The sequence below is a fragment of the Tachysurus fulvidraco genome, chromosome 8, assembly GCF_022655615.1.
Source record: "Tachysurus fulvidraco isolate hzauxx_2018 chromosome 8, HZAU_PFXX_2.0, whole genome shotgun sequence".
Classification (NCBI taxonomy): Eukaryota; Metazoa; Chordata; class Actinopteri; order Siluriformes; family Bagridae; genus Tachysurus; species Tachysurus fulvidraco.
The window spans coordinates 22,408,313-22,433,512 of NC_062525.1; the positions used below are offsets into that span (position 1 = coordinate 22,408,313).

The following is a 25,200-nucleotide window of genomic DNA, read 5'->3' on the forward strand; positions in this document are numbered from 1 at the left end:
TGTGTGTGTGTGTTTATGTATGTGTGTTTATGTATGTGTGTGTGTGTATGTGTGTGTGTGTGTGTGTGTGTGTGTGTGTGTGTGTGTGTGTGTGTGTGCACGGTTGTGTGTAAGCTCTATTTGTACAGAACAGACACAGTAAGCCATCAAGCTGCCAGTCAGCGTCGATCAAGCATCACTTTGTGGCCAGTTTCTCCGCCCCCTGCATGAGGTGGGTGTGTTTGTGCTTTCAGATTTCAGAGCTCGTATTTTGGGTGATTGAAAAAAGGCCCTTTCTGTATCATCCTCGTACACATTACCATACACACATCGTCTGATACACAGCGGCTCCGTGCCTTTAATACCAGAAGCTCATTCTTTTTATTAAGTCTCTAGTCTTGAGCTTTACCTCTGACTGTCCCAAAGCACTGTGTTCAGACACAGGAAACTCTTCAGGACAGACGACTTTGTGGTATTTTGTGGTAACATGATAAGATTTCAACTAAAGGAGAGAGCGGAAAAAAGAGAGTCTGGTGTCTAGTGAGAGAATGACTTTCTACTTGTAGAATGTTAGCGATAACAAGAAGTCGGAGCTTGTTTTGCAGATGTCCCGTGACCTTAAACATAACTTTAAAGGTGTTGATTACTGTCCTATAAAAGCCCACTCCAACATGGCTGTTATTTAGTTAGCAAGACGCGCCGGATTGTGAGCATATGATTAGAAGGCACAGTGAACAGAAGAGCAGCGACTGGAAGTATGTGAGTTCACGTCTGAAGATTGTTGGCTCAGTGTAGTAGCAGTTTGGATAAAAATATCCATCAGGTGATTAAATGTAAATATCATCATTTGGAGTCAGATAGCAGTTTAGTCTGGTAGGAAGATTATTCCACAGCTTGGTGTTGAATCACACACTTTTCTGATGATGTTTAATGCAAATTTATCGTTTGCATGTATCAGGTTCTCTTTGGGAATCACTTAGAAATAACCAAGTAGTTAGCAAATATTTGTTACTTGGTCCAGTGGAAGCTTCTGAATCACTGTTTGAAAATGCCAAAGACAAGCAACAAAACCTTAACCCTAACCCTTACCTGGCACTCAGGTGGTGTTACCTTCCCTGAGACGTTCACTGAAGGTCCAACCACTTCACCAAGCACTTCCGTGAGCACTAAAAAACCCAGACTTGGGTTGTTTTTGTCGCTGTCTAACCTCTACTAACTCGTCTCTGACAGATATTTCCATAAGCATGATGATATATTTTCAGCAGAGACCCGACTTACTTTGCCCTGGAGGTTTTAGACCAATTGTATTGTATGTTCTTGACCTGCCAACCTTCATATATGTTGCATAGGAGCTCTGAAAGGTCACATTGTAAAGCAGTGTGTGCTTGTACATGTTATCGCTCAGAAAGATACACCAGAAGAATATCTTTCTGTTTGTATTCCCGAAGTTCATATTCGGGAAGCCATAATTATGACGTCAGGTGCGTCCAGGTCACTTTGGTGGGAACAAGATGGAGATGAAGGTTTAGGTCACTTTTCAGTCACACAAGTCTTTTGCCTTGTACAAAAGAGTTCCCTGGAGTGGACCATTGATGACTTCAACATGATGGCTCAAGTGGTTAAGGCTCTGGGTTGTTGGTCGGAAGGTCGGGGTTCAAGCCCCAGCACTGTTGGGCAACTGACAATTAAAAGCCCTTTACCATCCATGATCAAGGGGTGCTGTATCATAGCTGCCCCTGCACTCCAACCTCCTCAGTTGGGATATGTGAAGAACAGAATTCCACTGTGCTGTAATGTACAGGTGGTGATTATAAAGCCTTCTATGCCCCAATTGTATTTTATTCTCATGGAGAACCTTCTCTAAATTAAAATGAAGGGTTTTATACTCTACTCCTACAAAATGAAGATGCAGAATGTGCAGATGTTTATGAAGCCACTGGAAACTTTATCACTACATATTATGTCATAATTGTATAATGCTCTCGTATTCCACTCTCAGTTCTTGTATTTTAATAACACATAACTGAAATCAGCTTCTGAGGCGAGAGATCTTTACCGTCAGCTACAGACGCCGTATCTGTGGATCCCACCACGTTTCTGACACATTGACAACTCATAATTGCAACTTTGTGTTTTCAGTGTGTTTGTGTGTAGTCACGTAGCCATATTTCTGTAGGCTACGCCATTGGGAACCTTATGGCCAGGACACATTAAACCATGCAACGACCCTCTGTAACCTCCATCACATTAAATATTCATTTTCTCTCTAATTTGATTAAACAAACAGTCTTACCATGAGCCTGAAGCTGTGAGGGACACTGTCCAAGCTGGAAGCACAGCTGGAAGGAAAGCTCCTTTTTTCATCAGTAGAGGTGGAGGTCGGTCATGTTTCATTGATCCGACACCATTTTGACGAGATAAATAAGGCAATTTCTACCCAAAAGGCAGGAGAGTCCACCCACACCCTCACGCAGCCAGATGTGCAGCACAGGGGCTGAAGAACATCACAGGGGTTTGACAGGTTGGGTGTTTTTCTGAATTTACTAACACTTACCATCAGGTTTGGAGGTTCTGCCGTATCACACCGCATGTATGGATTTATCTCCTGAAAACTTCTTTGTTAATGCTGCTGCTACTAACTAACTCTGCTGCTAACTACCACTACTACCTCTACTACCACTAATATAATAATAATAATAATAATAATAATAATAATAATAAGGTAGCATTGGGAATTTAAAAGCTGACATATGTTCCCACTCTCTTCGTCTTCATCAGTCATACGAAACGATAGAGAATCATATGAGACGATAGAGAAAAGGGAAAATGTGAGACTTGCTCAATGCGAGTGGCTTTTTCCCTCGTACCTCAGATGTGTTGCAGATGTGCATCTCTGAGGCGAAGCCTGAAAGCGAGGGAGAGGTTGTGCGTTTGTTTATTGATTAAAGTGTGTGTTTAGGCCTTCTCCACCTGTGTTTGTACACACACACGTGTGCCTGTTCGCACACATTCGTTTGTGAACATGGTCTAAAAAGAAAGATTTTTCTTAAACCAACAGGGAGGTGGAGGAGTGGGTTTGTGGTCAGAGATGAATTATTGACACAGCGCTCCAAAAAAAAACCTCTGGCCCTGGAACTCAATCCACTCATTTACATGCACACTGAGAATGGGGTTTGTCCATAAACACACACACACACACACACACACACACACACACACACACACACACACACACACACACACACACACACACTCTCTCACACTCTCACACTCACACACACTCACACACACTCTCTCACACACACACACACACACACACGCACTCACACACACACGCACTCACACACACACACACACACACACACGCACTCTCACACACACTCTCACACACACACACACTCACACACACGCACTCACACACGCACACGCACACACACACGCGCGCACACACACACGCACTCACACACACACTCACTCACACACACACTTACTCACATGCGCACGCACACACAAATAAACACACACGCACACATACACAAACATGCACAAACACATACATGCACACACATGCACGCGCACACATGCACAAACACACACACACATACACACACACCCACACACACACGCGCGCACACATGCACAAACACACACACACATACACACACCCACACACACATGCACACACACGCGCGCACACGCGCACACACACTCATACACACACGTGCGCGCGCACACACACGCGCACACGCGCACACACACACACACACACACCCACACACCCATGCGCACACACAGACATGCACACACACACACACACACACACACACACACAGTTCTGCAGGGAGAGTTTCATCAGTCTGCAGTCATCAGAGCCTTTTGGGGGTGAGTACAGCAGACGACTGAGATCCTGAGATCAGGTTGCATAATCATACACAACATTCTGCCTTGTGGCTCCAAAGCTTGTGTGAAACTCAGAGTTGTGTTTTGAGATGGATGCCGCTGATGGAAACACAACATTTGTTTCAGGAAGATTCATTCGTGTCTGCTGTGTTTCATTATAAATAGTGTTGATTGAGCTGCGATTGCTCAGCCATGCAGCTGCTAATGCGTCAGACCAGTTTTTCACTTCACGCCTTTTAGTTTTTTGTTTTGTCCTTGAATTTTTCCTGGGTTTCTTCCACTTTGGCTATTCTGAACCTCTCTTTCTTATTAAACCTGATTACTTTTGCATCAGAACTTGTGGGAAATTAGACTCATAGTTAATGTTACATCAGTTCATTTGATCTTAAGGTACACATTTGATCACAACATTCATATTGTAAAGTTAATGTCTGCACTGTTTGTCAGTATGTGGGCATGTTCTAGTTCATTTGTGTGTGTGTGTGTGTGTGTGTGTGTGTGTGTGTGTGTGTGTGTGTGTGTGTGTGTGTGTGTGTGTGGAAAATGCATGTGGTTGGCTTGCAACGATGGAGATAATCCCCTTGCGTCCTGTTTCCAGATGTGTGGAATGGTTACTAATTGTGTAAGACTCCCTGGGAGACACCCGTTCCTCCCCTACTGGTTCTTCCATCCTTCCCTTCTATACTGTGTGTAGTCCTGTTTTTTATGGATGAATTCTCTGGCTTACCTTATTGTAAACCACAATGGAAGGAAACACTCCCTGAGATGATATGAGGAAGAAACCTTGAGAGGAACCAGACTCTGAAGGGAACCTCATCCTCATTTGGGTGACACTGGACAGGAAATAATGTAAATGTAAATGATGTCCTTTCCACAACAGTTTATAGTCGAGTGGAATTAAGCAACCAGGAGCACCTGAGGATCTACAGTAATAGATCAGCACAAATTCTGAGTTCACCACAGACCCAACACTTATTCCTTCCTGCCAAAGTCTAAAGTCTGATCTGATCTACAGCAATCCCATAAGTCACTGTCTGTCCATGCAGATCAATCCCAACCAGGGGTAGGGCATCAGGATTGTGGGTCCGGAAGAAGAGGTGATCAGACTAGTAACTGATTGGGGCACTTAGCTGAAATCGGGTAGCAAGTTGGAGGGCTGAATGATACACATAAGAAGATTTATGAAATGTGGTCAATATCCTAACACTGTAATATATATACAAATATAGTGGCACACAGTGATTGGTGGGTCCAAGCACCAGATGTGCAGCAGCGTCTGCTTTATAAGCAAGTGCAGGCATGTGGATGTTGTTATGTTGCATCACTGAACATACATGTGTATACTGAGCCACATCACATGGTGTACAGTAGAATTACACAACACTTCCTGAAGGTCTGTTAAAGCTGGACAGGATCAACAATTTGATTATGGGTTTATTGCATGATGTACAGTGAAATCATGCCACATTTCCTATTTGAGTATCGTTTACAAAATTTGGCAGATGGTTTTATCCAGAGCAACTTATATTTATCTTATTTATACATCTGAGCAGTTTGACCAGCAGTGGCAGCTGATGGTGCTGGAATCTAAACCGGTGCTGGAAGTAAACTTACTACCTTACACTCAGTAGTCCTACTTCCTGACCACTGTCAGCCTTTTCATCACCAGAGTTACACCAATCTTTCTATCAGCTCCATAACTCATAATTCATGTATTTGTCTTCGGGAAGTAGTGTACACTGGTCAGAATTCTGCTGGATCTCAGGAACACTACATGAGACAGAGACATACACTAGAACGTAGCAGGGTTATTGACAGAAATAAATCTGAGTAATAAAACTAGCAGAGCTAAATCAAGTTCTCTAATCATCTAATAGAGCTTCTGTATCATTCTGATGAACATTTACACATGAAAAGGTGTTCGATCCTGCTCTTGCTCTTGAAGGTTTGTAAAATTACACACATGCCGATAAAGTAAGGTAAACTGCGACTTGATCAAATTCAAACAGTGTACTTTGCATGCGATTTTAGATCTGGTGTACATCATGTCAAATGTTAACAGCTCATGTTTATTATATTTACAGACTTTAGCTATACGTGACGGTTTTATCCAGAGTGACTTCTATTCGTATTGAAGTCTCTTAATTAAAGACACACACAACCCTGTAAAATGAACAAAGGAAGACAGTCATTCAGTTATGACAAACGACCTTGCCCAGTATACGTGTAGACGTTAGTTTGTTTACATTTTAATCTATCCGTCACATCCACAGCTAAATGCATAATTCTATTTAAAAACAAAGAAAAGAAAAGAAATATGGCAAATAGACTATCACCCAGACCACTCTGATTAAGAAATGCAATTGAAAATCTTACTTGTTATTTTCTTATATTATTTTACATAATGTAATGATTAACAGTTATATTTCATTCTACAATGTATTTAGTTAAACACTGTGCCCGGTACACTCACCATACAAGATCCCACTTTGATTTATATCCAGGTTGAGAAGCTAAGTGTGTGATTACAATTTAAAAAAAGCTCTTTGTGTTCAGTAGGAAGACTCACTTTCCCTGCCTCTGTAATGTCTTTGCCCCAGGTCTTGGGGTAGGTCTTTTTGGCCAGCATTCGCTGGGGCACTGACATTGTTTTAATTTCACTGCTGTTTAGTGAATTATTCAAACCTGGTACTTTTATCCATATGCTTTTCCTTCCAATCTCCTTAGTTCAGCTTGGTCATTCTAACCAGTGCTTACTGGAAGCAGGTACGACACTACACAGATTGGTGAGTTCACAGTCTGAGGCAGCATTCACTGTCATTGGGGACTTCAACATGTGAAGAAAGTTTTTCTTAAATTGAACTGCTGCTGAGGTACAGACAAAGGCTAAAACAGGAAGCTTTGGTTTGCAATATGACCCATCATTGGAAAGAGGACTGTATTAGCATGCTAAAGGACTGCTTTGAAACCACAAGATGGGAGCTGAGTTCTGACAGGCTGCATCAACCTCTATGTGGGTTCTGTCTTCAGCTATAACACTAAGTGTATGGAAGAGATCATTCCAAAAATCTCAGCCTGCACATTTCCCAAACAGAAGCCCTGGATCAATAAGGAGGTTCAACCAAAACTGAGGGAACTCGCTCATCTCTGGTGATCCAGTGGACTACAAGAAGTCTAGATTTGACCTCCAGAAGATAGTATGGAATCTCACTAACATATCTAAGACCTCCAGAGCATGATAGAGTACCAAGTGTCCAATAACATCCACAGGGGATCTTCTACTTTACAACCAGACAAGCTTAGTATATCCTATCGATAGACTTGTTTTCAGGTAAGCACCACATCTGCAAAGCTCCCATTTGACCTGAATTCCTCTCAGCTCTGCTAGCGACTGTGAGAGGATCCTTCAAGCAGATCAACCCCAGGAGCTCACTAGAACCTGAAAAATTCATTCTAGTTTCCTGAAATGATGTGCTGACCAGCTAGTAAAGGTATTCATAGATATATCCAACTTGGTCTGTCCACTTGCTTTCAGAAGTCCACCACTGTCCAGAGAACACTCCATCATTGTTCTGCTTGAATGTCTACTGCCCATGAGACATGTGGTCAAACCCTTTCTTTGCACTTCCAAGCCTGCCTCATTAGACCCCCTGCAATTTTGTATACCATGTCAACAGGTCCTTTGGCAGTTGCACAGACCCAGCCTGCACAGCTTGGTCAGGGGCACTGTGGGAATTATGATTTTAAATTGTGATATGATCTCTCATATCCCATCCGGGTATACCCAAGGGATATCACCCTGGCATTGCACGTGGCTCTTAGTGACCTGGATGGGATATGAGAATGCTGTTCATCAAATTAAGATTATAATTCCCACAGTGCTCCTGACCAAGCTGTGCAGGCTGTCTGTGCAACTGGATCCTGGACTGATGGGCAGGACACAGGTGGTACCTCACATAGTCCTCACTCACACTCAGCAGAGAAGAAGGACTGCATGCTCAGCATCGTTCTCTACTCCTTGTTTTCACTCCATCATTGTAGGCCTTATACAATGATCTTTCTGTGGGCAGATTAGTCAGCATCTGAAATATGTAAATAGAGGACCATTATTTGTTAGTGGAGCTACTATAAGATTATACTATACTATATCATTGTGCAGATTTCCAAGTGTAAATAAAAGACTTTGACTTTGACTAGATTGTCATTAGCATCTTGGTCTACACACAGAACTTGATGCCCTACCCCTGGTTGGAGTCTTGATGCCCAGTGGTTACCCTGCTGGGGATTGTTCTACATTGTTCTGCCTGTGACACATGAGATTGCTTTGTTTGGGGCCGTCTGGACACTGCCATGTCTTCTTCGAACCATTGTTGCATCAGTCAGCTGTATTGTCTGGTCTTTATCAATGATCATTTGAAGACTTTGGCAGGAAAGAATTAGTTTTGTGTCCATGGTAAAGTTTGTGCTGACCCATTAGTTCCTCAGGAGCTCTCGGTTGCACTATTATAAACTGTTGTAGAAAGGACTTATTCACATTTACATTATTTACTGTCCAGTGTCACCTAAATGAAGATGGGTTCCCCTCTGAGTCTGGTTTCTCTCAAGGTTTCTTCCTCATATCATCTCAGTGAGTTTTTCCTTGCCACTGTCGCCTCCGGCTTGTTCATTGTAATCTTCCAAGATGGCGCTGCGAATGGCAGCCTCAGTGCTTAGCTCCGCAGTGTTTGTTCTTTTGTTAGTTTTTCCTGTTCTCTGTGAAGAAAACCCGATCAGTTTCACCAGAGATGAACTGCTGAACATTCGGCAGCACACACCACAAGATATTTTTGAGTTTTTGAGTATTCTGACGTTTTGCTGAATATCTTAGTTGGAGGAGCGGCTGCGCTGTTTAAGCGTTTCAGGACGCGCAGACGGGGAAAGCGCGCCGGCGCGCTCATGAAACTCAGACAGCGTGGTTTAAAAACACCGCTGCCTAGCATTCATCTGGCAAATCTCCGCTCTCTATCCAACAAAACAGACGAACTCCTTCTGCTAACCCGGAAAAATAAGGATTTTTCAAACTCTGCTGCATATCACTCTGTCCCACGGGCAGCTCTAGGACTCTCTGATCACTGCTTAGTTCATCTGATACCGACCTACAGGCATAAGCTAAAAACAGCTAAACCTGTATAAAGTACTGTAAGAAGATGGACTAAGGAAGCAGAGCAGGATTTACAAGCCTGTTTCGCTCTCACGGATTGGACTGTTTTTGAAGCTGCTGCCTCCGACCTGGACGAGCTCACAGAGACTGTAACATCATACATCAGTTTTTGTGAGGATTTGTGTATTCCTCACTTAACCTACAACAATAACAAGCCATGGTTCACCGCGAAACTCAGCAAGCTCCATCAGGCCAAAGTGGATGCTCACAGAACTGGGGATAGAGTCTTGTACAAACAGGCCAAATACACACTGGAAAAGGAGATCAGAGTGGCAAAGAGGAATTATTCCGAAAAGATTTCCTCCAATGACTCAGCTTCAGTGTGGAAAGGTTTGAAAGCCATCACCAACTACACGACACCATCCCCCAGCACTGTGGTGAATCAACAACTGGCAGATGACCTGAATGAGTTCTACTGTAGGTTTGAAAAAGCCCAATTCTCACCTTCTGTATCCCCCGGATCAGTCACACCTTCAATCCAGTTCAGTGAAGATGATGTGTGTCAGGTCTTCAGGAAGACCAAGAGAAGAAAGGCTTCAGGCCCAGACAGCGTTTCACCAGCCTGTCTGAAAGCCTGTGCTGATCAGCTGGCCCCCATCTTCACGCGGATATTCAACACATCACTGGAGCTGTGTGAAGTACCGTCATGCTTCAAAAGCTCCACCATCATCCCCGTCCCAAAGAAACCCAAAATCACCGGACTTAATGACTACAGACCTGTGGCTCTAACATCTGTGGTCATGTAATCATTTGAAAGACTGGTTCTGGCTTATCTGAAGGACATCACGGGACCCTTACTGGACGATCTGCAGTTTGCCTACAGAGCAAACAGGTCTGTGAATGATGCGGTCAACATGGGACTGCATTATGTTCTGCAGCATCTGGACAGACCAGGGACTTATGTGAGGATCCTGTTTGTGGACTTCAGCTCTGCTTTCAACACCATCATCCTATCACTCCTACAGCCCAAATTAACCCAGCTCTCCGTGCCCTCCTCTGTCTGCCAGTGGATCACCAGCTTTCTGACAGACAGGCAGCAGCTAGCGCGACTGGGAAAACTCAAATCAAGCACCCGCACCGTCAGCACTGGTGCCCCCCAGGGCTGTGTTCTCTCCCCACTGCTCTTCTCCCTGTACACAAATGACTGCACCTCTAATGACCCATCTGTCAAGCTCCTGAAGTTTGCAGACGACACCACACTGATCGGCCTCATCCAGGACGGTGATGAGTGTACTTACAGACTGGAGGTTGAGCGGCTGTCTGTCTGGTGCAGCCTTAACAACCTGGAGCTGAACACGCTCAAGACAGTGGAGATGATAGTGGACCTCAGGAGAAACCACCCTGCTCTTCCCCACTAATCATCATGCACAACATTGTCACAGCAGTGGAGTCATTCAGATTCCTGGGAACCACAATCTCCCAGGACCTGAAGTGGGACATTCACATTGACTCCATTGTGAAAAAGGCTCAGCAGAGGTTGTACTTCCTTCGTCAGCTGAAGAAGTTCAACCTGCCACAGGATTTGCTGAAACAGTTTTACACTGCCATCATTGAATCTATCCTCTGCACCTCGGTAACTGTTTGGTTCGGCTCAGCCACCCAATCTGACCTCAGAAGACTACAGAGGTTAGTCCGGACTGCTGAGCGAATCATTGGCACAACTCTCCCCACTCTTCAAGACCTGTACTCCTCCAGAGTGTGCAAAAGAGCAAAGAAAATCACTCTGGACCCCTCACATCCAGCACACTACCTCTTTGAACTGTTGCCATCTGGTCGGCGCTACAGAGCCCTGAGCTCCAGAACGACCAGACATAGGAACAGTTTCTTCCCTCAAGCAATCCACCTGATGAACCATTAACACCATGGAACACACAACACATAATATTTTCACTATGTATACCTCAATTGCACATTTCATACTTACACTCTGTACATGCATGCATACATATTGTCTGTATGTATATTTCATATGTTCACACCTGTAAATGTGTACATACAATTTCATCTATACTACATATGTCATTCTGTTACACTGTGGAGATTATGTCACTAAAACAAATTCCTCGCATGTGGAAACATGCCTGGCAATAAAGCTGATTCTGATTCTGTTTCTCGTTTGGGATAGATGATAGAGATATATAGTATTTAAAACTTTAAAACTTGTTCTTTTGTTTCCATACATCTGTAAAGCTGCTTTGAGACAATGTGAATTGCAAAAAGCACTTTACAAATAAATTGAATTGAACATTCAAACTACATTATCCATCTTCATCTGGCCTGGAATCTGGGATTTGACAAAGAATTACCATGTGTTATCAGAGCAGCACATGCCAGGAGTAAAGTGTGAAGGTTATCAAGCGTTCTCCTGTAGCCTGGCACACTGAGGTAATGGACCATCTCCTATTATATCCACATGCAGGGCTTTGAAGCAACAGCTCTGCACTTAATCACAGAGCTGAAGCCAACCGCTCAGTGTCGAGCGTTCATTTAAATGCAACTTTTTTTAAGCAAGTGATTTAATGGAAAGCCTGATGCCAAAAACACATAAACATCACAAATAAATAAAAGTCCATGAAAGCAAAGTACATATACAGATTGGAGAAATATTAAAGGAAAGCTGTAGCTCTGTTATTGGGAGTTTGGGTGAATTATGTTGGTCCACTTCTCTGCTCAGATTCACTGCACTGCACTGATTAACTTTAATGATAGAAGCAGTCTCTTTTTCAGGATGACTCCACCCCATCCACATAGCACACCACCCCATCCACATAGCACACCACCCCATCCACATAGCACGAAGGCTTTAGTATCTTCTAGAATGAGGGTTTGTTTCCTGTGTTTGTACGTGTTTGTCCAAAACCACTGTGTTAGCTGAAGCAGCTGTAAAGATGACTGATCATACGTGTTTACACATCGCAGAATACCCGCTTAATCACATGTACGTCACCAGGCTATGGCATGCAGGGGAAGTACATGTTTTGTGTATTAGAGGAAATATTGTTGAAAATTAACAAAAAGGCAGCTTGTGTATATTGTTTGGTATGTTTTTTCCCACAAATCTTGCTCAGGTCTTGCTTCAATATTTGGGGCACGGCCAAAGAAAACCATGTGAAAGAAAGAAACAGTTTTTATTAATGGATTAAATAGATTTGATTGGTCATGATTTATTATACTTCAATTACAAATAGTCATTGATTCATGTTCTATAACAGCAGCTGTGAGAGTAGTTATAATTCACGGCAATGCAGAGGTAAATATTTATCCGCTTGCTTTAACATTATTGTGTCGAACAGCATTAGATGATTAAAAAGTAACTTTTCTTTGTGACCATTGAGCCATAACTACATCTATTAACGGATAGCAAGTATGACATGCTGTTCTTTTATAAATAAAGAAATCTTAATCATTAGCAAGTTGGTTCAGGGCAGCATATTTTTACGGATTTGCCGCTGTCGTCATGCACCTGGTGTTTTTATTATTTACAGGTCAACAGAGACGGATAAACGGTTCCCAAACTCATTTCTATAGGTCGCTGAAGCTAATAGCAAGAGTGCTAGCAGGCGTGAGCATGGCATGAGTGTGGTTCCATCAGGTTTCTGTCTGTAATAACCTGACCTTTGAGTTGTTTTAGTCACACAGCTGCTTTTTGATTTGTCTGATCAAACCATTTTAGCAGTACTCCCGAGTGGCAGTTAGAGCTTTACTCCGAGTGTGTTCAGCTGCTCCATGACGCAGCAGGAGCAGCCATTTGACAAGATCAGGTAGCTTCATGTGTCTTGGAGGAAGCATGTGTTGTGTATGTAACAGAGGAGAGCTGGCTAAGGGGTAGGATCTGACAAATGACAAACAACTGAGAAGACGGTGTGCAAAAACTGGAATTGTGTGAAAGTGGGGTCAGAACAAAGCCATAGCAAAGATCTCCAAATGCAGTGAAGGGCAAAGAACTGTGTAAAGTCATATAGTGATGAATGGACTTATTTACAGGCCTGTGGTTTAGTGAAGAAGCATAAGGACAGAAAGATGGAGCGATAAAGCCTCGTGGAAGTGAGATGGATGAGACTTGTTGACCAACAGCCAACTGAAGAAAGTGAAGGAATGAGGTGGAGAAACAAAATTTCCCAAGTTTTGGCAAGAGCCAGAAAAGGAAAAAGAAAGGAAAGCCGATTCTTGTCTCCTTTCGCAGACACGCTAATCCATCCTTTCATCTGTAGCGTCGCTGCCGTCTTGGTGCTGATAGAGGCGTCGCTGGGGCAACGTCGAAAATAAGGCCGGCTAGCCATGATGTCATAGCTTGGATGGCTTAGTGAGTTTGCACTCACTTGGGGGAAGAACAGAGAAAGGCAGAGAGCGAGAGAGTGAAGATGAGAACTGTGAGAATGAAGATTGTAGTACAGGGCTACTGTATCTTCTTCATCATGCTTGTCTTTCTGTTCTCACTGAGCTCAATACACTCAGAAAGGTTGCACTTATCATGACAAAAAGTCAAGCTGATGCTGAGCTGCTTGATCCACAGCAGGACTGTCATGAAACTACTGTACACATTGTTTATTATGTGTAGATAATCACCTACCCACAGCAAAATGTCACCCTAATTTTAATAACGGATAGCAAGAATCTTAATCTCTGGGATAAAAGAGAACTTTCATGTTTATACTTCATTATAACTGGGCACATCATTCCTCATAGTTCCACCTCATCATAGCACTCTATTATGATTATTTTCCTCTAACAGCTTTCCTAGTCCTCCATAATGCCTCATAAACTCTAGTAACAAATCATTTGGTTATGAGTTCCACCAAATGTCACTTGAGGCAAGAGTTTATATTTAGTTCCATAAAGTCCCTCTTAAAGTCTTCTCCACTACCTGAATGTGACAATTTTCCCTCACAGTGGGGACTAATATCAGTCTGTAAGCAGTATGTAAGGAACCAAAGATACTGATAATCTTTTTACTTTTTTTTGTTTCTTTTTTAAACAGGAGCTGATGAGACACAGCCTGTCAGTTTGGATCAAGGTGCAGAATAACATCTGTCACTGCATCATAGTCACGATGGCAAAGACCATGCTGCTCACCTCCAACATTCGGACCCTTCTGCGTCTCCAAAACCATGTCAGTGGGCACACACACGTGCGCACACACATACACACACAGGCACGCGCACACACAGGCACGCGCACACACTCATACAAGCACACACATACACACAAGCACACACACACAGGCACAGACACACATTGCAGATTTTAAAGATGAAGTTGTCTAGAGAGTGTTTCCTGTCACCACGTTTTAAGAGCACACGGCACTTGATGGCAGCAGTTAATAATGTCACACTGCTAGTTCATCATACTGGGGACAGACTCTCTCTCTCTCTCCGTCTCCATCTGGCTTCGGTTTATTTGCCTTAATCTAGTCAGTCACATCTTCTCAAACATGAGGCAGTTCACTACACAGAGGTCCTGATGGCTACACGGGTACAGAAGCACCATACCACACACACACACACAGACACGCATGCTCTTCACACCTCTGGGATTAAAACAATACTATTACATTCACCATTTATTAAGGATCACCTGCTCATTTACTGTATGCTGGTATTCAATCAGCTACACTGATGATCTTCTGGGATTTTCTCCTATACCAGTTTACACAGAATGGTGCAAAACAACAACAACACAGAAACAAAATAAACCAGTCTGCAGACTGAAACACCTTGTTGATGAGTGAGATCACAGGACAACCAGCTGACAGGAAGACCACAGTAACTTAAATATTCACTCTTTCCATGTGTGGTGAGCAGAAAAGCATCTCAGAACATCTAGTACCGACAATCACAAAACAGTTCTTTAATGTGAAGATTAACAGAAGCGCTTGACTTGTGTCTGCATGATGTAATGTGGCGACTGTAGATTTGTCCCACGTGCTTGTCCAGACCATCGTACAAATGTGTGTCGAAGTCTCAATGAATACATCAACACTGGGTCACAGACATGGGATACCGTCGAGTGAGCAGGTGCAGAAGTGTTCCTATTAAAGTGGACAGTGAGTGTGTATATCTTTTCAGTGTGCTGCTCATGAACACGTGTACCACACTAACTCTTAGCACATACATGAGCTCACAGACCCAGCATTCAGATGCAGTCATCTGTAATAACAACTACAATGTACCCATCCTGATTAATGAGATTAACCACTAACCGTGTGTTTTTCTGTGTATTTGTGCTGTTATTTTATGTGTGCGCGCATCCTGGGTAGAGCAGCCAGACAGACTGATACTGGAGTCTCACAGCAAATAAAGGCCAAAAATAGGACTCGTCCCAGCGAGTCTGAATAAACAGCTGATTCACACACACAGAAATAGAGAAAGAGAGTGTGTGTCAGAGTGTGTCAGTGTGTGTCAGAGAGAGGAGAGAGAGAGTGTGACAGAGAGAGGAGAGAGAGAGAGAGTGTGACAGAGAGAGGTCAGAGAGAGAGAGAGAGAGAGAGAGTGTGACAGAGAGAGGAGAGAGAGAGAGATACATTTTAATGAGTGTGAAGTGGACTGATAATGTTTGGGAAAGTTTATCTGCTCTATGCAGCATCAGCACTTTCTTAGACTCGTCCAGTCACAACTGCTGCTCCGATAGAAATGAATGAGCAACCAAGAAAGTGACATCATTTCAGTTGGATCTGATTTACACACACACGCACATACTCACACACACTCACACACACTCACACACACTCACACTCTACAGACCTGTGTATGAGTATGATGATGTCATGACCTGCCGTGTGTGTGTGTGAGACTAGCCAATGCTTATCCATGCTTTATAGCCCTGTTGCTGTGGTTGATATACTGTAATATGATATATAATATATAGTTTTGTAGTATTTGACTCACACCCAGAGCTCAGGCTGGTTTTTATTTCAGGATAATTAGAAACAGTTCGCCTTAAATAATCAAATTCATCCCTTCTCATTTGCATGCCCCCATTTGTCTCTCACTGCAGTCTCTTCCCATGGTGCATTGTTGCCCAGATGTACGGTCAGAGCCGGGCGAGCGGCTCTCAGAACTTCATCAAAGAGAGAAGTTAATGAAATGAAATGAGCCACGACGTGTGAAAGCCAGGAAGTGGAAATAAGCCGAGTGAGATTTTCTCAGTCTTGACACAATGCATTTTGTCTGAAGTAAACAAAAGTCTCCAGTTTGGAGAATCTCTGGAGAATTAAGCCTTGCCTGACTGTGTGTTTCCTAAATCCGGTTGTAATTAATGTCCCACCAAATTAATTGGTGAGAGAGAAGGAAAGATGAAAGAAGGCCTTTAGTTTATTTACAAAAATCACAAGGAGAAAAAAATCTTCTATATATGTAGCTAGAATGTAGGATGACATTTTTAATGTTTTTTTTTTTGTTCAGGAGTTGAATCAGTGGCACTAAATGCACCTGCTCTAACAGGGGCGTCTGCACTGCAGGGTTATTTATAGGTGGGGTCTCCATTGTTTGAGAAATGTTTCAGAAAACTGAGTCGGGACGACAAACAAAACAAAAATCAAACCAAGTGTGTAGCCAATGAGCAGAAAGGGGCGGGGCTTGTCAATATGGGTGGAGAGAGTGTTCAGTGCGCATGTGTGACATTTGCAGAAAGCGGTTTTAACATTGACATGGAGGATAAAAACAAAGAAAGAAAGAGAAGAAAGACTTACGATAAGGCAAGAAGTAGGACGTGTTAATATAGGATCAGATTTCCAGCGCTGGAGAGAACTGAAGGAGCAGGAAGTTGGCCACATATTCACAGGTTGGAGTTTCCCCGAGTCAATAACTCCTGAGCTAAACGCTGTTACTACACAAATAACACCTCTTTTCTATCGTAGTAATGTAGAGAGGCAGCTACAACCGCGTTTTGTGTAGTAACAGCGTTTAGCTCAGGAGTTATTGACTCGGGAAACTCCGATCTGTGAATATGTGGCCGACTTTACTTAAGACGCCGAGGCGCTTTTTTTCCTTCTCGATAGGTGAGTAACGTTGGTTTTGCTTTGTTACACAGAACTAATATATGCCTTTGTCCTTTACATGATTATGCTTGTGTTTCATTTTTGCTTGTTTGTTTATCTGCAATCGTATTGTTCTTCCCTTCAGCTGTGATAAAGACACATTTCTTTCCATTAGTTGCCTGGGTTACGTATATATGTGTGGGTGGAGCTATCAGTACAGGGGTGGGACCCATTTGGTTTAGGGGCGTGTTTGTTTTGGTGATTTCAAATGTCAACATTGGCTTTCAAACAACGGAGACCCCACCTTTAAGAACAAACTAAATAAATGGACAGACCCCCTGACGGTGTATTATGATTCCAGAGTTACAACACTGTTCCCTTTGCACTCTGTTTTTACTGTTTGTTTATCCTTTTAATCTTTATAACTGTATTTATCGGATCATTCATTTCTCTTGACTCGTGAGTCATTGAGGCTCGAGTGACTCATCCTTATGCCTGTTTTCATCGAGATCTCTATAAATGTAAATCTTACCTCTGGGGCAGCACATTTCCGGTTGGTGCCACATCGACACTGTTAAATGTTGGAAATGCTGCCGTTGCTTTTGGTTTTTAGAATTTGTACGGACGACTTGTCAGGCAAAATGAAGCGATTAATAAAACTGGCATGTCCTCTACTTATTGGGAATAATAGTGAAGGAGGAAAGCCAGCTCATTGCAACATGCTCGCCTTCCTGGCATGAGAGAATCTGTGGAGAAATTTTCCAAATAAAAACAAGCCGTGTGCATGTATTATAACGACAACGTCAAACAAACAAATGTTGGTGTGGTGGAAAAAGTCAACGGGGTTTTTCGTACAGTATCCGTGTTCCGGCTGTGGGTCTTGACATAGGAGCCGTTTATAAACACGTACTGAGTGTCATCGCACACAGCAGCAAGTCTATACGACCCCAAATACCTTCATGCTTAAACTGTATGTTCATGCTGTCATTGCTCTACACACACCCTGTGTACTGTAAAAATATCTACTCATAAACTGACGGTCACAGCCCATTTAACACAATGTGGAACTGCCACGAGGTAAAAAATGAGTTGGAGAAGAAGCCAGAGTAGCAGTCCCTGAACACTGAGCAGATATCCTGTACCTACAAGCGATCCATCACCAGCACTCGCTTACACACTGGACACGTTGGACAGGCAATCTGTTTCGCTTTATGGACCACATCAAATCAGTGCAACCTACAAAACATTCCACAAACATTCTCACCTTTTTAATTGAAGTTTGGCTGCTACACTGGGTTCTCCAGCACACCTCCAGATGGCCACTACACACACTCCCACTCTGCCCAGTGCTACTGCCTGTGACAAATGGTGATAAATTTCACTTTACTGTTCGGATTCTTTTTCTCAGTATAAAATATGGAACATGCCACTCAGACAGTGTCTATTCTTAAAGGTGAAGGGCCACACTTCAATCCTGAGCTTGGGTTACAGTTGGGATGGAGATACACACGATTGCGAGGGTTTCCTTTCACTTCCCAAACACAAATAGTAATAATTAGTATTCATTTTTTGTAGGTGTGAATGTGTTCACATGCTTCCCTGTGATGGAGTGATGTGGGAATGTTGCATATTAAATGGTTAAGGTGTTGGTCTACCACTCGAAAGGTTGTGAGTTTGAATCCGATGTCTAAGCTACCTCTGCTGGGCCCCTGAGTAAGGCCCTTAACCCTCAATTGTATAAAATGTAAGTCTCTTTGGATAAGGCTGACTGCTAAATGCCTTAAATGTCTCTGATGTTTCCAGGATAAGCCTCTGAGTCGCTTTTGTTTCTTGGATTTTTTCCATGTTTTCCTTTATTTTTCCCAGTTTCAACCCATCAGGCATCCCTTTCCTGCCACACAATGAATAATAACTATACAATCATAGTGTCGATCTCATCTTTTCCAACTCCTGCTCATTGTAAGGCAGCAGTATAACACACTCGGTGGAGAGCAATACTTCCTCATACGTGAGCTCACGGGCACTCACGATTGGCTAGCGACTCTCCTTGATCGATAGGGGAGAGTGTATGCGATCATCAGGATTCACACTTACACTGTCTGGAAGCTTTTCTGTTGCACCGCTCAGAGGCTCCCACTGTATTTACTTTTCACCGTTTGGAAATGTTAGGAAAACATCACGTGACGTGTGACATAAGATTTAGCGAACCGTGTCAGTCGTGTCAGAAAGGTTTTGTTTTTATAAGATGAACGCACATGAACACCACTACATTACAAGTGGGAAATAAATAGACTCCGAGTTTCTGAGTTGTGGATGTGTCTGTCAGAAAACATGGTGGCATCAGATGTAGTGTCTTTAGCTTACAGTGAATTTGTTACAACTGAATGTTTTCTAATCTCAGAAACCCATTTCAGTTACTATAAGTTTGGTTCCTGTATGATGTAACAAAGTTTAATAAAGCTTCATAAATTTTTGTAACCAATTAAGAGAAGCTTCACCTACATCTCACTCCCACCAAAGTGACCTGAACGCACCTGATGGCTTAATTACAACCTACTGATTCCTAAATAGGAACTTTGCAGAAGGACTTGAACACACAGTAACACTGCAGTTGTATTGATGCTGGTGTATCTTCACACTTCACTGCATTTGACTCGATGTTCCTTTCCAAACCTAGTAATGATCTCATGGACTCTAGCAAGTCATGTTAAAAAGCAGCATATCCCTTCAGCAAGCTGCACATGTACAGGATTATGGGCCGTTGAGGAGGGAGATAGTGTTACCCTTCGCTCATTTTCCAGCATTTAGCATTCTACCTCTCCGCCATTTCAGCCGCAGACTCGAGTTACTCGGCGCACAGAGAATTCAGCCCAAATCCCATAATCCATCCGTTCCAGCCTCCCAAGCTGAGCTGTTTCTTTTCCGTCAGAGGCAGTGGACTATATCACAACACAGTGTGCAAACAGAATAAAGTCAATGAATAATCAATTCAGCTAAATTATTAATCCATCCTCTCAGCAGGAAAAAACAGGATGGAGAGAAACATCATGTCCGCTTCAGACTTTCAGCTTCAGACTTTCTCTCTTTCTTTGTGCTTCTTTGTTTCCTTGTCGTCGAAGATGCCTTGATTACAATAATAACGACTCAGCAATTTCTCTCTCTCTCTCTCTCTCTCTCTCTCTCTCTCTCTCTCTCTCTCTCTCTCTCTCTGTCTCCCTCTCTCCCTCTCCCCTTCTCCCCTTCTCTGTCTCTTCATCTTTTTCTCTCACTTTCTTTCTGTCTCTCTCCCTCCCTCTCTCTCTCTCTCTGTCTCTGTCTCTCTCTCACTCTCTCTCTCTCACACACACACACACACACACACACACACACACACACACACACACACACACACACACACACACACACACACACACACACACACAGACTCTCTCTCTCTCTCTCTCTCTCTCTCTCTCTCTCTCTCTCCCTCCCTCTCCTATCTCTGTCCATGTTTTTCCTCATCTTTTCTCTAGTCTTCTGATCAAAGACATCTTTGTCTGCTTCCCCCTGTGCTGTAACTCAGTCCGGAAAGCTGATGGGTCTCGGATTGTTATCAGAGAAGCTGAGTGCTCTTCCCTGTATGCTGTGATTTGGAACACGACTTCTGAGTCCCTTTCCCACATCTTCAGCAGTTTCCCTTTACATTCATCTTGTCTTTGTGTGAAGTTCATATTTTGGGGATTTTCCTCTGATACATATTATTTATGGATGAGTAAATAAGCTGCTCCCAATAATTTCCACATGAACTTACAAAATTACAGATCCCCTTCTTAATCTTTTGTGTCATTATTTGACTCTGTTTAGATTCGACTGAATTGTGACACTAGAAATCTCTCTGTACTTATTGTACATTGCGGGATTTACCCAGTTTCAGATACAGTGTCAGAATCTAAAGCCATTTTTCAGCCATCAGCTCCTTCTTCTTTCTTTTTTCCTCGACTGAATGTTGCTTTTGGACAATATCCTTGGCTAAATATACATAAAAGTGATTGAAATGACAGAGGAAGGGAGTAATGGCTCTGATTCAGTGTGTTGTTTTGTGTGTCTTTGGGAAGCTACAGGGGTCAAAGGTTAATTCTGAGGTCAGCTGAATGAGGGTGCTGTCAAAATGGGAGCTGATGTAAGTTCTAAAAGGGAACTTCTAAGCTGCACAGATGGTGTGTGTGTGTGTGTGTGTGTGTGTGTGTGTGCGCGTGTGTGTGTGCGCGTGTGTGTGTGCGCGTGTGTGTGTGCGCGTGTGTGTGTGTGTGTGTGTGTGTGTGTGTGTGTACACATGCGTCTGTAAGAGTAACTGGGAATAATTAGTGCCTCTGCCAGAGGTGGGAGGAGTGGACACACCTCACTGCAGCTCTGTGTGTGTGTGTGTGTGTGTGTGTGTGTGTGTGTGTGTGTGTGTGTGTGTGTGTGTGTGTGTGTGTGTGTGTGTGTGTGCGCGCGAGCAGTAATTTACAGATCATGATGAAGCAGTAGGCTACACTATATAAATGCCATGAGGCTGGCAGTAAGTTCTCTTGGCCAGTTTACCCCTCCACTCCCAGTCCTCCACAGTTTAATTAATATCTAATGACTGGAGGCAGGAGCTCACTCACTGACGTCAAAGCTCCAACAGCGTGACTCACTCAGACGTGGAGCAGGAGTGTGTTACGTGTTCAGATATAATCACTGTCCTTTTAACCCTGTGTTAAAGCTTCTTCCTCTTCATTGTTTTCAGTAAGTGATCCTGGTCATCGCTGTAGATGTGGAGACAACAGGCCCGAGGTGGAAGAGTTCAGTAGAACATGTAACAGTCCACACACATTCACCCCAACTGAGAACTGGGTGTTCTTTAATGAGGCTACATTTGTGTGTGTGTTTTGGTATAAGGCTACGTACATTTGTGTGTGTTTTGTTATGAGGCTACGTGTGTGTTCTTTTTCAAGACAACAATGGTGTTTGTCTGTGTGTACTGTTACAAGCCTTATAAATGTGTATTTGTGTGATTTGTTATAAGGCTTCATGTGTGTGTTTTCTTTTAGAAAACTGCGTGTGTTTGTGTGTTTTATTATAAGGCTACATTGGTGTGGTCTGTTATAAGGCTAGATAGATAGTGTGTGCGTGTGTTCTGTTATAAGGGTAGATCTGTGTGTGTGTGTGTGTGTGTGTGTTCTGTTATAAGGATAGATCTCTCTGTGTGTGTTTGTGTGTGTGTGTGTTTTATTATAATGGTAGATCTGTGTGTGTGTGTGTGTGTGTGTTCTGTTATGAGACTAGATCTGTGTGTGTGTTCTGTTATGATTCTACATTAGAACTTTTAGCCTCGGTGTAAAGAGAGTGTGTTTCCACTGTCTCTCCTCGTCTTTGCTCCCCTTCTTTTTTTGTTTCACATTCCTTCATGCCTTTTGTCTCTCCTAAAAAACACACACACCTATAAACATGTAGACAGTGATGTCAGAGATCGGATGTGAAGAATTCTTTCTCCTTTAAGCTAAGAATAGCTTAAACCTCTGCATACCACAGAGCTGTAGATGTTATTTACCACAGAGCTGTAATGAGTTATTTACCATAGAGCTGTAGATAAGTTATTTACCACAGAGCTGTAGATAAGTTATTTACCACAGAGCTGTAGATAAGTTATTTACCACAGAGCTGTAGATGTTATTTACCACAGAGCTGTAGATAAGTTATTTACCACAGAGCTGTAGATGTTATTTACCACAGAGCTGTAGATAAGTTATTTACCACAGAGCTGTAGATAAGTTATTTACCACAGAGCTGTAGATAAGTTATTTACCACAGAGCTGTAGATACATTATTTACCACAGAGCTGTAGATGTTATTTAAACAGAGCTGTAATGAGTTATTTACCATAGAGTTGTAGATAAGTTATTTACCACAGAGCTGTAGATGTTATTTACCACATAGTTTTATATAAGTTATTTACCACAGAGCTGTAGATGTTATTTACCATAGAGCTGTAGATAAGTTATTTACCACAGAGCTGTACTGTAGATACATTATTTACCACAGAGCTGTAGATGTTATTTACCACAGAGCTGTAGATAAGTTATTTACCACAGAGCTGTAGATAAGTTATTTACCACAGAGCAGTAGATAAGTTATTTACCACAGAGCTGTAGATGTTATTTACCACAGAGCTGTAGATGTTATTTACCACAAAGCTGGAGATGTTATTTACCACTGCTGAACAGGAAAATAGGAAGAAGATGTTTTAATTGAAAAGTGTTGATTGAAAGATTGTCTGAAGCTGTGTTGACGCTGAAGTCAAGACGCTGTAGTGTTTTCTATTTATTATTTATTACCTAATTTAACTTATTACTTCTTCCGGTGATTTTAATTTTAAACCTGAAACTGAAAATAAAATAAAATTGGGGCATAGAATCCTTTATAATCACCACATGTACATTACAGCACTGTGGAATTATTTTCTTTATACTAACTGAGTATCCAGTACCCCTAGATCAGGGAGGGTAAAGGGCTTTGATCAAATGCCCTACAGTGGAACCTTGACCATCTGATTAACAACCCAGAGGCTTCACTTCAGCCACCACTGCCCCTGTGGTCAGTTTGTGAAGATTATCGCAATGAAATGTATCATGGAGATTATTTTTTTTTACAATGATCCAAAATAGAAATCTTTTTGTTGAGGGAGTTGGGGGGGAAGTCGTGGCCTAATGGTTAGAGAGTTTGACACCGACACCCAGACTGTTCCCACCCCAACTGCTCCCCGGGCACCGCTGCCCACTGCTCCGGGTGTGTGTTCATGGGGTGTGTGTTCATGGGTTGTGTGTTCACTGCTGTGTGTGTGTGTGTGTGTGTGTGTGTGTGTGTGCGCACTTTGGATGGGTTTAACGCAGAGAACGAATTCTGAGTATGGGTCACCATACTTAGCCGTATGTCACGTCACTGACCTTCAAAAATACCTCATTTATGCAGCGCTCTATACATAAAGCATATAACATGAACAGCGTCTTTAAGTTTCATTGGAAAGGATAATTCTACATGACATGTCTTGAAAATGCTCAAAGGAGGACGGATATCAGAGATAAACCAAGCAAAATGAAAACTTCAAAAACCTATCGAACAGTAAATGACCTAACAGCTGAAAACATGCCGAAGATAAGAGAGACGGACATGATAAGTTGCCTGTACAGTATGGATAAGCTCTCTTACTCGAACAGGCAACATGACAAATAAATATCTAACCTAGCAAAAGGAGAAAAAAAAAACACCATTTCACAAAACACCATTTTACAGATTTTGTGATAATGTCATGTCGCTGATACACACGTAAACTGATGTCCCCGTGTCACAGAGATTATGAGAGCGTCATTTTAACGGCAGTGTCTTAAAACTCACATTCAGTTTTGTGTTCAGGTTGTGTAGCATTTAGACAGGTATGGATCTTATCTGTGTATTTTAACATTGTCGACTCTGTTTATTGCAGGTTTATGGTAATAGGCACTTCAGCTTGCCCACACATCTGTCATGTCGGCGCAGACGAGACGATCAGACATCACGGAGCCAGGTGAGCGTTTCCCCGATTCTTCTCCCATTTGTGGGTTTTGGTTCTTCATTTTGACTGCAACATGAACTTCCTGCCCCAGCATGAGAGTGTCATTTTTCTGACAAAACAAGGCTCTCCATTGTCTTATGTTTTCTCTGCTTTAGCTTACCTGCATTAAAACAAGCAGGCCAGAGTCTTGTGGTTTTCTTTTCCCTCTTTAACCTGCCTAACAATAGCTCTGAAATAACAGTACATTGGATATCAGCATGTCTCAGGTCTTGAATGAAGTTTGAAGTTATTATAGGATGTCATGGTCTAGTCTAGGGAAGGGGATTTTCATGAATGAAATGTGGATACAAATTCTAGTGGTTGAAATGTAGACCCGTAGATCCGTAGTAAGGTCCTGCGATGCCACAAGCTGCCAGAACAGCTTCAGTTTGCCTTGAAAGAGGGTCGAAAAAAATCGCTGCAATTTCGTTCTTCCACAAGATATTCCCGTGATGATGATGATGATGATGATGATGATGATGACGATGGTGGTGGAGGGAGCTTTTTCCCCACTTCAAAATCTCCACACAAGCATTCAGTTGAGATCTGGAGAAG

The 25,200-nt window shown here is 42.6% G+C and overlaps 1 long non-coding RNA gene across 6 annotated transcripts in view; it reads left to right on the plus strand.

The window, feature by feature from the left end:
* The window catches only part of LOC125145384, a 79,488-nt gene that overhangs the window by 50,110 nt on the left and 4,178 nt on the right, over nt 1-25,200 (plus strand). For all 6 annotated transcript variants that reach the window (XR_007143767.1, XR_007143764.1, XR_007143766.1 and 3 more), the window contains 2 exons: nt 14,058-14,189; nt 24,538-24,618. This is a non-coding gene — a long non-coding RNA (uncharacterized LOC125145384). The remainder of the gene's footprint in view (nt 1-14,057; nt 14,190-24,537; nt 24,619-25,200) is intronic.